This window comes from Citrus clementina, unplaced genomic scaffold (genome assembly GCF_000493195.1).
Source record: "Citrus clementina cultivar Clemenules unplaced genomic scaffold, Citrus_clementina_v1.0 scaffold_26, whole genome shotgun sequence".
In the NCBI taxonomy this organism is placed as follows: Eukaryota; Viridiplantae; Streptophyta; class Magnoliopsida; order Sapindales; family Rutaceae; genus Citrus; species Citrus x clementina.
This window is the reverse complement of record NW_006262368.1, coordinates 17,508-28,785: the sequence shown is the minus strand read 5'-3', so window position 1 is coordinate 28,785 and position 11,278 is coordinate 17,508. Positions and strand designations below refer to the sequence as shown.

General features: G+C 33.1%; 1 pseudogene; it reads left to right on the top strand.

Moving 5' to 3' along the window:
• The first annotated feature begins 4,229 nt into the window (after positions 1-4,229).
• LOC18050360 lies at positions 4,230-9,362 on the top strand (annotated as a pseudogene).
• Positions 9,363-11,278: the final 1,916 nt, after the last annotated feature.

Genomic DNA, 11,278 nt, shown 5'->3' with positions numbered 1-11,278 from the left:
ACTATATTTACTAATTTTAGACTATTTGACTTGATTTGTAGCTTTATAAATGACTTTATGTTTTTTCCAATTTTCATAAGCATTGGAACAACCTTAAACTCTATAGAATTCTTTTTTATCTAAGTCACAAAACAAAGCATTCATGACTTTGAAATTAAGAGAATCTTTTCTCTTTTCCGACTCATTCCATTCTTGTGAAGGTTTTAGAATTTCTTTCCCTTCTTCATTTTTAGCAGTAGGCATGAATGGACCATCACAATCAACTTCCTATATTTCATAATATAATGCTTGCAAATAAATTCTTATCATAATTTTCCAACATGGATAATCATTCCCATCAAAGAATGGTGATCTAGTAAGGGATTAACCTTCCCCAAATCTGGGATCATTTTGGATTACTATGGATCTTTTACTCTAGATGGTTAAGTCCTAACAAGAGAACTTCCTTTGATACCAAATGAAATTCTAGCTAAGCAACCCAAGAGGGGGGCGAATTAGGTATTAAAAATTATACTAACAAAAACACAATACAAATTAAACAAATACTTCAAGAAATTTAATAATGGTAAATTTAACTATACGTGAAATTAAAAAGATAAGGGAGAAGATAACAAACACATGAATTTTTATGTGGTTCGGCAAACCCGCCTATGACTACGCCTCCAAGCAATCCAAACTTGAGAATTCTACTATCCAAACCTTCCAAGGCTCCAAAATTTTACAATTGACTTCTAAGGTGTCAATAAACCTTTACAAGTAATTATGTATACACACACCTCTTTTCCCAAGTGTTTCCCACACTTATACTCACTCAATTTTGATATTTAATTGAAGATTACAAAGATTACACTCTATAAGAGTGTATAAGCAAATGATAGCTCTATAATGATTAATGTATGTAGATAAGCAAAATGAAAGCTCAAGATATATGAATAAGTTTTAGCTTAATTGAGATTGAAAAAAAAATTGTTAGATTTGAATTTTATAGTTTAAATAATCAAACTAGCAATTATTGGCTTTTCTAGGGACTTGCTGGATCGCCGTTAAAATGAGGCGATTAGCCACTATGTTGATATGGTAAGTTACAGTTGCAAATCAAATTTGAAAACTTTGGTTCAAGCGGATTGTCACTTGATTTAAGCGGTTAGCTGCTATGTTTTTGGACTTGAAGTAGTTAGTCGCTATTGGTTAAGCGATTAGCCACTATTGTTCCAGGATTTATAGATTAGACCTAATTTTTTTGAAATTATATTACGACCCAAAACGTTTGAAATATTTACAAATATGTCAATTTCTATGTTTTAAAACATTATTAGTTGATTTCAAAGTTCTCAAAACTTTTCAATTTAGTTCATAAATTTGGAAAAAGCAACTAATTTTATAAAATCGTTAAAACTTTTATATTTTAGAAAATGATGATTTAATTTGAAAATGTCATGAAAAATGTCTTGAGCTTTTAAATGTTACATCATGCACACGTTAAATTACACTGGCTTTACAAGAAATTTAACAATAAAGATGGCTTAAACTAGTACCCTTAGTATTCGTCCTTGATTGTCATTGTCTATTGAGTATCTTGATCTTGATCCCACTTGAATGATTTTTGCCCTTCAAAAACTTGTGAGATTGTGAGAAATAAATTTACTATTGTACTCTATGTAGTTTGTTATCATCAAAATCAAGGATTATATAACCATTTAGGCCAACAAAATATTATAATAAATTATTATTATTATGATAAAAAATTAAAGATATTTTGTAATTTGTAACAACTCATCGTGATTTTAAAATAAAATAAATATATCAATGATGATATAATTTATTTTTATTTTAATTTTTACAATTTAAATTAATTAATTAATTACTATTCCATATTTTAATTCCAACTCATTCCATTCCAATTCATTCATATTTTAATCAGTATATCAACTACCCGCGAGCAATGCCCAAAAGACATTGAGGCAAGGGCCACAGAAAAATATGCACTTGTTAGCTTAGCGTTGGTGTCAAGTTTCTTTAGCATTTTAAATTCATAAAAGAACTTATAGTGGTTCTTCATCATCTGGCCTTTTCGGTGTTTATTTTCTGGGGTGAGTGTGAGCAGTGTGCATTCCTCCCACTCCAGTGTTTACTTCACCATTTTAAGGAGGGGTTGGAAATCCCACTCCGTGGACCCCACCCATTTTTGGAGTGGGGAGTGTGAGTGGGACTCCCATGGGAAATCCACTCCCACCTCTCCCTTTTCTACCTTTATTTAATTAAATTTAATATTTTATATTTAATAAAATAAAATAAATAACATTATTATATTAATAGAGAATTAATAATATTATTATATGCTATCTTTATTTGAAGATATCATATTATTATATTTATTTAAAAATAATAGTATTATATTTATTTAATATTAATAATTAATAATAATAAATAGTTTATTCTAAGAAAATATTAATTTTATACTAAATAATATTATATTATTATTTATATAATAATAAATTTAATATAATTAAATAAAATAATATTTCATTTTATATTTACCTTCCTTTTTTAACCCCCTTTTATTAAATTTACTATAATTATTTTTAATAAAATAAAATAAATAATATTTTATTTATTTAAATAATAATATTATATTTAACTAAATAATAATTTGGTTTGATTCTAAGTTTAAATTACTTAAAATAATATTATTATATTAATAGAGAATTAATAATATTACTATATACTATCTTTATTTGAAAATATAATATTATTATATTTATTTAAAAATAATAGTATTATATTTATTTAATATCAATAATTAGTAATAATAAATAGTTAATTATAAGAAAATATTAATTTTGTACTATGTTAATAGTAAAAATGTTTCATTTACATTGCTCTTATCAATAATTTTTAATTTATATATTTAAAATTAAAATTAATAAAAAATATGATGTACATAATTAAGAATATTAATAATTATTATAAATTTATAAATATAATAAAATAAATGTTTATTCATTAAATATATATTTTTATTAACTTTGTAATTAAAAACTATAATTCTTTAAATGAAGATAAAATTATAATTTGAAACTATTTACTCCCAATCCAAGATAAAGTAAACACATAAATTGGATTATAATCTTCATTACATGCTTATATTTCAGTGTAAGTAAACAACTTACACCCACTTCTACTCCATACTCTCAATTCTAAGATTTCCACTCTTCAAGATTCTTAGTCCAATCCAAAATGTAAACACTATTTATGGTAATTGTTCACACAACTATTTTTATCGAAAATATTTTAATCGAAACTAATAGACCTTTCAACAATTTTAAACGAAAATAATAGACCTTTCAACAATTTTTTCGGATTCTGGCTATTGTTCACGCAACTATTTTAATAGAAAATATATATGGCTCCATAAACAATGATTATCTCTTGACAGTTGTTCTGCACTCGCTATTTGTACTGAAATAGAATATTATCACTTGATGATTATTTAATTGAAAAGAATTTGTCGTTTATATTTGTTCACCTGGCCTTTGGATGAGGATCACATGTTTTATGACAATATTTTTAGGTCTAATTTTTATTCTAATATGACACAATTTGTACTTTCATTCCTATACTAAAGTATATCGAACCTACTAATAATCAAGAAATATATCTATTCAACACATATTTGTTAGAAAGATTATCTACTAATTAATCATTGATTACGAGATTAATATATTGAAAATCAGAATTTTTTTTTTTTTCCTTCTGCAGTTTAAAAGGGAGTCGCCCACTTGTACTGAAATAATTTTATCAGATTCGCTTGAAAGCAGTTTTACGAGCAAGCAGTTTTTCCCTCTTGATCCCCGTATTCGTCAGCTCCTACTCTTTGCCTTCAATTCTCAATCAAGAAAACCTCTCCTGATTTTCGTCTTTTGATCTCATACACACTTTGCTTCTGTTGATCGTGGTCACTGCTCGTGCTAACCGTTTTCTTATTTAGCTTTGTTTCCTTTTGCCATGCTCTTTGCATTTTCATTGGATCAAGCAACCCTTTTCTTGGTTCAATTTTCTGATCTCAAAAACACTTTGATTCTCTTCTGTTACACTGATTTTCCCCTTGTTTTGTACAAATAAAATTTCTTTTTTCAATTTTGCCTTGTTTTCTACTTAATTATCAATTGCGCGGTCGTTGACTCTGTTCTATTTCTATTTCGTTCACTTTCCCAAAAAAGAAAAAAAAAATGGACATTTTGAAAAGCATTGTTCCAGGAGTTGTAAACTGCTTGTCTCCTCACGCACAACGCGAATTTAGTTATTGGTATAACTCCTCTGCCAACTTTGAGAATCTCAAGGCAGAACTCGATAGGCTCAAGGATGAAAGAGAAAGCATTCAGCGCAGAGTTTCTGAGGCTGAAAGAAAAAGTGAAAAGATTGAAGAGAAGGTTGAGAAATGGCTAGTTAATGCGAACAAGAGCATTGAGCAGGCAGCCAAATTCATTCAAGACGAAGAGAAAGCAAATGAACGATGTCTCATGGGGCTGTTTCCTAATTGGATTACTCGCTATCAGCATGGAAAGGAAGCAGAAACAGAGAAGGAGGCCCTTTTTAAACTCCGAGAAGAAGCTGGGAGATTTGATGATAGAATTTCCTACCGTACTGTTCCGGAGGATATATGGCTCAAGTCTCACAAAGGCTACGAGGCCTTCGAATCAAGACGTTCTACTTTGGAGGCTATAAAAAACGCATTGATCGATGTTAATGTCAGCATCATTGGGGTGTACGGCATGGGCGGCATTGGAAAGACGACACTGGTGAAGAAGGTCGCCAGGCAAGCTCTGGAAGACAAGCACTTTGATATGGTGGTCTTTTCAGAGGTTTCGCAAACTCCAGACATAAAAAAGATTCAACAGGAAATTGCCGAGAAGTTGGGCCTGGAGTTGCACGAGGAAGTTGAATCTAGAAGAGCAAGTAGGCTATATGAGCGATTGAGAAATGAGAAGAAGATCCTTGTGATTCTGGATAACATCTGGAAACACCTTGATTTGGAGACCGTTGGAATTCCTTTTGGGGAAGATCATAAAGGATGCAAACTACTGCTGACGGCAAGAGATCGTAGTGTCCTCTTGAAAATGGGATCTAAAGACAACTTCTTGATTAACAATTTAAATGAAGAAGAAGCTTGGAGATTGTTTAAGATGATGGCCGGTGATGATGTTGAAAATCGTGAGTTGAAATCTACAGCAATAGACGTCGCCAGGGCATGTGGAGGTTTGCCCATTGCCTTGAGTACGGTAGCAAAGGCACTGAGAAGCAAGAGTCCGCATCAATGGAAGAATTCCTTGCGCGAACTCCGAACGCCTTCAATGGTGAACTTCGAAGGAGTATCTGCAGAGACTTATTCAAGTATTGAGCTGAGTTTCAACCATTTAAAAGGTGAGCAACTCAAGAAAATTTTTCTCCTCGGTAGTCTAATGGGTAACGGTATTCATACTTTGGACCTGTTTAAGTACTCCATGGGTTTGGGTATATTTAAAGGAGTCAATAAGATGGAAGATGCACGAGACAAATTATATGCATTGGTCCATGAACTTAGAGACTCTTGTTTGTTGCTTGAGGGTGATAGCAATGAAGAATTTTCAATGCATGATGTTGTTCGCGATGTCGCCATATCAATTGCATGCCGCCACCAACATGTATTTTTGGCCGAAAATGAGGATGTGTGGGACTGGCCAGATGAGGATGCACTTCGAAAATGCAATGCTGTCTCTTTAAGAAATAATAGTAATCGTGAATTTCCTGAAGGATTAGAATGCCCAAACCTTGAATTTTTATATCTCTCTCTCAAAGATTCTTCTCTTGAAATCAATATTCCTGAGAACTTTTTTGTAGGGATGAAAAAGCTTAGAGTTCTAGATTTTACTCGAATGCAGTTTTCTTCATTTCCATCTTCAATTGATCTTCTAGTAAATCTTCACACACTATGTCTGGATCAAAGTGCGTTGGGCGACATAGCAATCATTGGGAAGTTGAAGAATCTAGAAGTCCTTAGCTTTTTGAAGTCTGATATTAAGAAGTTGCCCGAAGAACTAGGTCAACTGTCTAAGCTAAGGCTGTTAGATTTAACAGACTGTTTCCTTCTGAAAGTTATTGCCCCAAATGTCATATCAAGCTTAATCCGATTAGAAGAATTGTATATGGGTAATTGCTTCATTGAATGGGAGGTTGAAAGAGCCAACAGCAAAAGAAGTAATGCTAGCCTTGACGAATTGATGCATTTACCTCGGCTAACCACTCTAGAAATTGACGTTAAAAATGACAGTATTTTACCAGAAGGTTTTTTGGCCAGAAAGCTCGAAAGGTTCAAAATATCTATTGGAAATGAGTCATTCAGGCATCCCGTGCTTTTTGGACAATATTGGTTTGAAAGTCGGCCGCACTTTTTGATCGACAGTAATCGCAAGTTTTCAAGAGCATTGAAGCTCAAGCTTGATTTTATGGACATTTGCTCCATCAAATTGCAGGGCATCAATAAAGTTGAATACTTATTGTTGGACAAGCTGCGAGGTATCAAGAACGTTATTTTCAATTTGGACACGGAGGGCTTTTCACAATTGAAGCTTCTCGGGGTTCAAAATAATCCTGACTTCTTTTGCATCGTCGATTCAAGGGAGATGGTCGCTTCTGATGCCTTTCCTCTTTTGGAGTCACTTGGCCTTCACAATTTGATCAACATGGAGAGGATATGTATTGATCGGCTCAAAGTAGAGTCCTTCAACGAACTCAAAGTCATACAAGCATATAATTGTGATAAATTGAGTAATATCTTTTGGCTCTCTACAACAAAATGCCTTCCAAGACTTGAGAGAATTGCAGTTATTAATTGCAGCAAGATGAAAGAGATTTTTGCAATTGGGGAAGAAGTTGATAATGCAATTGAGAAGATAGAGTTTGCTCAATTAAGATCTTTGAGTCTGGGGAATCTTCCAGAGGTTACAAGTTTTTGCCGTGAAGTAAAGACTCCTTCAGCATCACCGAACAGACGAGCGTCGCAAGAGGAATCGACGACTACGTAGGCTAACATTTTCAACGAGAAGGTGCGTAGGCTAACATTTTCTTTATATATATATAACAGATTTTATTCTATCATGCGTTCTCTTTTGACGTCATACGTGGAAAATAATTAAATCATTTAAAGAATTGCAAGAAAATGGAAAAAAGGATAAAAAGAATCTCACACGCTTACTAATTGAGCTCTTAACAAGTAGTATGAATTAGAATGCATCAAACTCAGCTGTCAGTTGGAAATTGATTCTGACTTGCATTAATTTGTAATCAAAGAAGGAAATTTCAACAAGTGCTTCCCATATGGATATTGGATCTAACGAGAAATTCTTATTTTTTAAGGTTGCGTTGCCTAACTTGGAGGCTTTGGAGATATCTCAAATTGATGTCGCCAAGATTTGGCATTGCAATCAAATTCCGGCGGCCATGTTTCCTCACTTTCAGAGTTTAACACGATTGATTGTGTGGCGTTGTCACAAATTAAAATACATATTTTCAGCGTCTATGATCGGAAGCCTTAAGCAGCTCCAACACCTAGATATACGCTTCTGTGAGGATTTACAGGAGATCATTTCTGAAAACAGAGCAGATCAAGTGATCCCTTATTTTGTCTTTCCACAGCTCACCACTCTGAAACTCCAAGATCTACCAAAACTTAGATGTTTGTACCCTGGAATGCATACTTCGGAATGGCCCGCACTGGAAATTCTTTTAGTGTATCGTTGTGACAAATTAAAGATATTCGCTGCAGATTTATCGCAGAATAATGTGAATGATCAACTTGGTATTCCTGCACAACAGCCCCTATTGCCGTTGGAAAAGGTATGAAACCATTTTCTAGATTTTTTTTCAATAGCTTATTTTTAACTTTGAAAAATATGCAAAGCATGGTTAAATTAATACTTAATAAATTGAAAACTTTTGTTATACAATAATCTTTGCTAGTCTAGACTAAGGGACCACAGACTAAGGGATCAATGTGGTAAATTAATAATTATATGAACATTTTTAGGTATAGCATTTATAAAAGAATCCTTAGTCTTTCCATATAGAAAAACTTACAAAATAAATTAGTAATTTACTATCGTGCAATAAAATAATTTCGTTTTTTTCCCTAATCTCTTTATTACCTCTAAAACTAACATATAAAAAAATCATATAATGAATTTTATCACTAATTCATTTTTTTTAGGGGTAAAATTAATATAAAATAAATACTATAAAGTCACTGCTTGTGATTGGATTACTCAAAATCATTTGAAAGAACATCAATTGACCTCATTAGTTATTATGATTGATGATGATCAGATCGTACCCAACTTGAAGGAACTATCACTAAGTGGAAAAGATGTGAAGATGATTTTGCAGGCCGATTTCCCACAACACCTTTTTGGCAATCTTAGACAACTAGACATTACTGCAGATGACTCAGCTTGTTTTCCAATCTGGAACGTACTGGAGAGATTTCACAATCTCGAAATACTCGTACTGTCTTTTTTGGCATTCAACGAAGAGGTATTTTCGGAGGAAGGAAGCTTAGAGAAACATGTGGGGAAGTTGGCAATGATAAAAACATTAGAGCTGCACCGGCACTATCATCTGAAGCAGCTGTGCAAACAAGACTCCAAACTTGGCCCCATTTTTCAGTATCTTGAAATTCTAGGAGTATATCATTGTCAAAGTCTGTTAATTCTATTGCCATCATCATCGGTATCTTTTCGGAACCTAACAAAACTTGTAGCTTTCGGTTGCAAGGGATTGATACACTTGGTAACATCCTCCACAGCAAAAACTCTAGTGCAACTCGTCAAAGTGAGTATATATGGATGCAGAGCAATGACGGAGGTGGTAATAAATGACAAAGAAGGAGTTGAAAAAGAAGAGATTGTTTTCAGCAAATTGAAGGCGTTGATTCTGTGTGATTTAGAAAGTCTCACAAGTTTCTGCTCTGCCAATTACACCTTCAGATTCCCATCTTTGGAATATCTGGAAGTGATTGGTTGTCCCAAGATGAAGATTTTCACTACAGGAGAATCAATCACGCCTCCGAGAGTAAACGTCCAGTATGGACACACATCGAATCAACAGCGTTGGGCTAATAATGATCTAAACACAACCATACAACAATTACATGCTGAGAAGGTACTGATATACGCAGTACTCTCTATCTCCCATGGAAACATTTTACAAAATTTGTTTTTTTAATAAAATATAGATAAGATATTTGTTATAAAGTAAAAGTTTAAATTGATGAATAAGAATTTTATTTTCAGCTGTTGGCGGTGCCGTCGTCGTTCTCTACCCAGTACTAATTTCATAGGCTTCTTATGACTTGGGAGTTGTGAATTTTTAGAAGAAAGCCTCAGCTGGTAATTAATTTTTATTTCATTTATTTGATCTCGTGGCTTGTTTCGCAATTTCATCTGAATTATTTAGAATGGGTCAATCGGCTTTACTGTTAAATTTGGAATGCAATTTTAATGATTCGTTCAGACTTTTGTGGACAGATTTTGCATCATTGAATGTCTTCTAGTCTAGTTTAATTTGAGTATTTTTTTTCTTTTTTTGAGAGTTCCCCTTGTTTTCTAAAATTTTATAATTCCTTGCATACTTTGTATGATAAAATTTCATTAAAAGTCTTCATATTTTATAATTCCTTGAAAACATCATTGCTGTTCTGTTATTTTAGTTTGTTCATTTAGTTTGGTTTGCTTCACACCTATCTTTGTTTGGAAACTTTTTTTTTTTTTTTTTTTGATGATCTTTCCAAATGCTCTTCCCTATGAACACATAATTAAGACCAGCTGAAAATCATTCATCGGATAAAAAATTAAAAATAAACAAAATCTAATCAGAGCATTATGCCTAGAACAAATCCTTAGACCATCAAAGCAAAACTCTTCGCTATGAAAAACTATATTGTGGAAATATTGTTTGAAAATGTTGGATACCAAGAAAGGGACTAATTTGGTCTAGTTTTATGAGAAGTATAGAAGAACGTTGTTTTCTCAGTTTTTCCTGTTAGAACTCTTTACTCTGTGATTGTAGAATGTTTGGATACTGATGAAGATTCAGGTAACTCTTCTCCTGTGCGTCATTTGAAATAAGTTTTTTTTGGTAGTATCTCCTACTGGGTTATAGTTCATACAAAGAGAAATTCTTAAATCAAGCCGGATACTGGTAGAAACAAGTGGGGAAGTAGGCACTGATAAAATGGTTAATCCTGTCCAGACTTAATCATTGAAGCAACTCCAAACTGGACTCCATTTTAAATATTTTGACATTCTAAGACTATTTTACAAGCATTTAAGTCTATTCCCATGATCATCTATATCTTTTGGGAATCTGACAGAACTGTCGGTTTTCCATTGCAAGGAATTGTAACATCCGTCCACTACAGCAGAAACTCTAGTGCGGCTCGTATCAATGAAGGTAGGTGGATGCAGGGCAATGACAGAGGTGGTAATAGGTGACGGAGAAGAAGATGGAGCACCAAATTTAAATTCAAAACAAGAGATTGTTTTCAGCAAATTGAAGACATCGAGTCTGTGTGATTTAGATAGTCTCACAAGTTTATCAAAAAGGCAAGGCTGAACCCAGATAGCATTGCTATGTAAGTGTAACTTGTCAAAAGCGGTATCGATAAAACCTGTACATACATAGAAAGTTATGGGACCAAAACCATGAAGAAAAGTATTTTATAAACAGATATGTTTGAAACAAACTATCAAATGGTCCAAATGCGTTCAAAATTTTACCCCTGCAATTCGTGTTATGATTATTGGCCCAATAATCCTCTCCACGTAAGGGTACAGAGTAAGTTGAAAAACAAGGAGACTGAAACCTATAGTAAGTTCAAAATGAGGACAATCGTCAAGCAGTTTTGTGGGGGTGATGCATGCGAACGCAAGTACAGAAAACAAGTAACATTTTTAGTTTCGTAATAAGTTTGGTGCTGATCGCGCAATATTTCACATGCATATGCCTCGTGGTGTAAGAGAAGTTTGAGCACAATTATTTGCAGGAACTAAATTGGAATTATCAACAAATACCCCCAATCAATACCTTTATTGGTCCGAGCAAACCATTCAAAGCCCCAAGGAGAAACCTTGTAGCTATGGCCATCCAGAAATTCACACTAAGCCCAAAAAGAGTGTTAAAAATAACCCTGTGGGCATTTTAAGACAGACAAGAAATACAGAAATTGCCGAAGTATCATCAATGACGA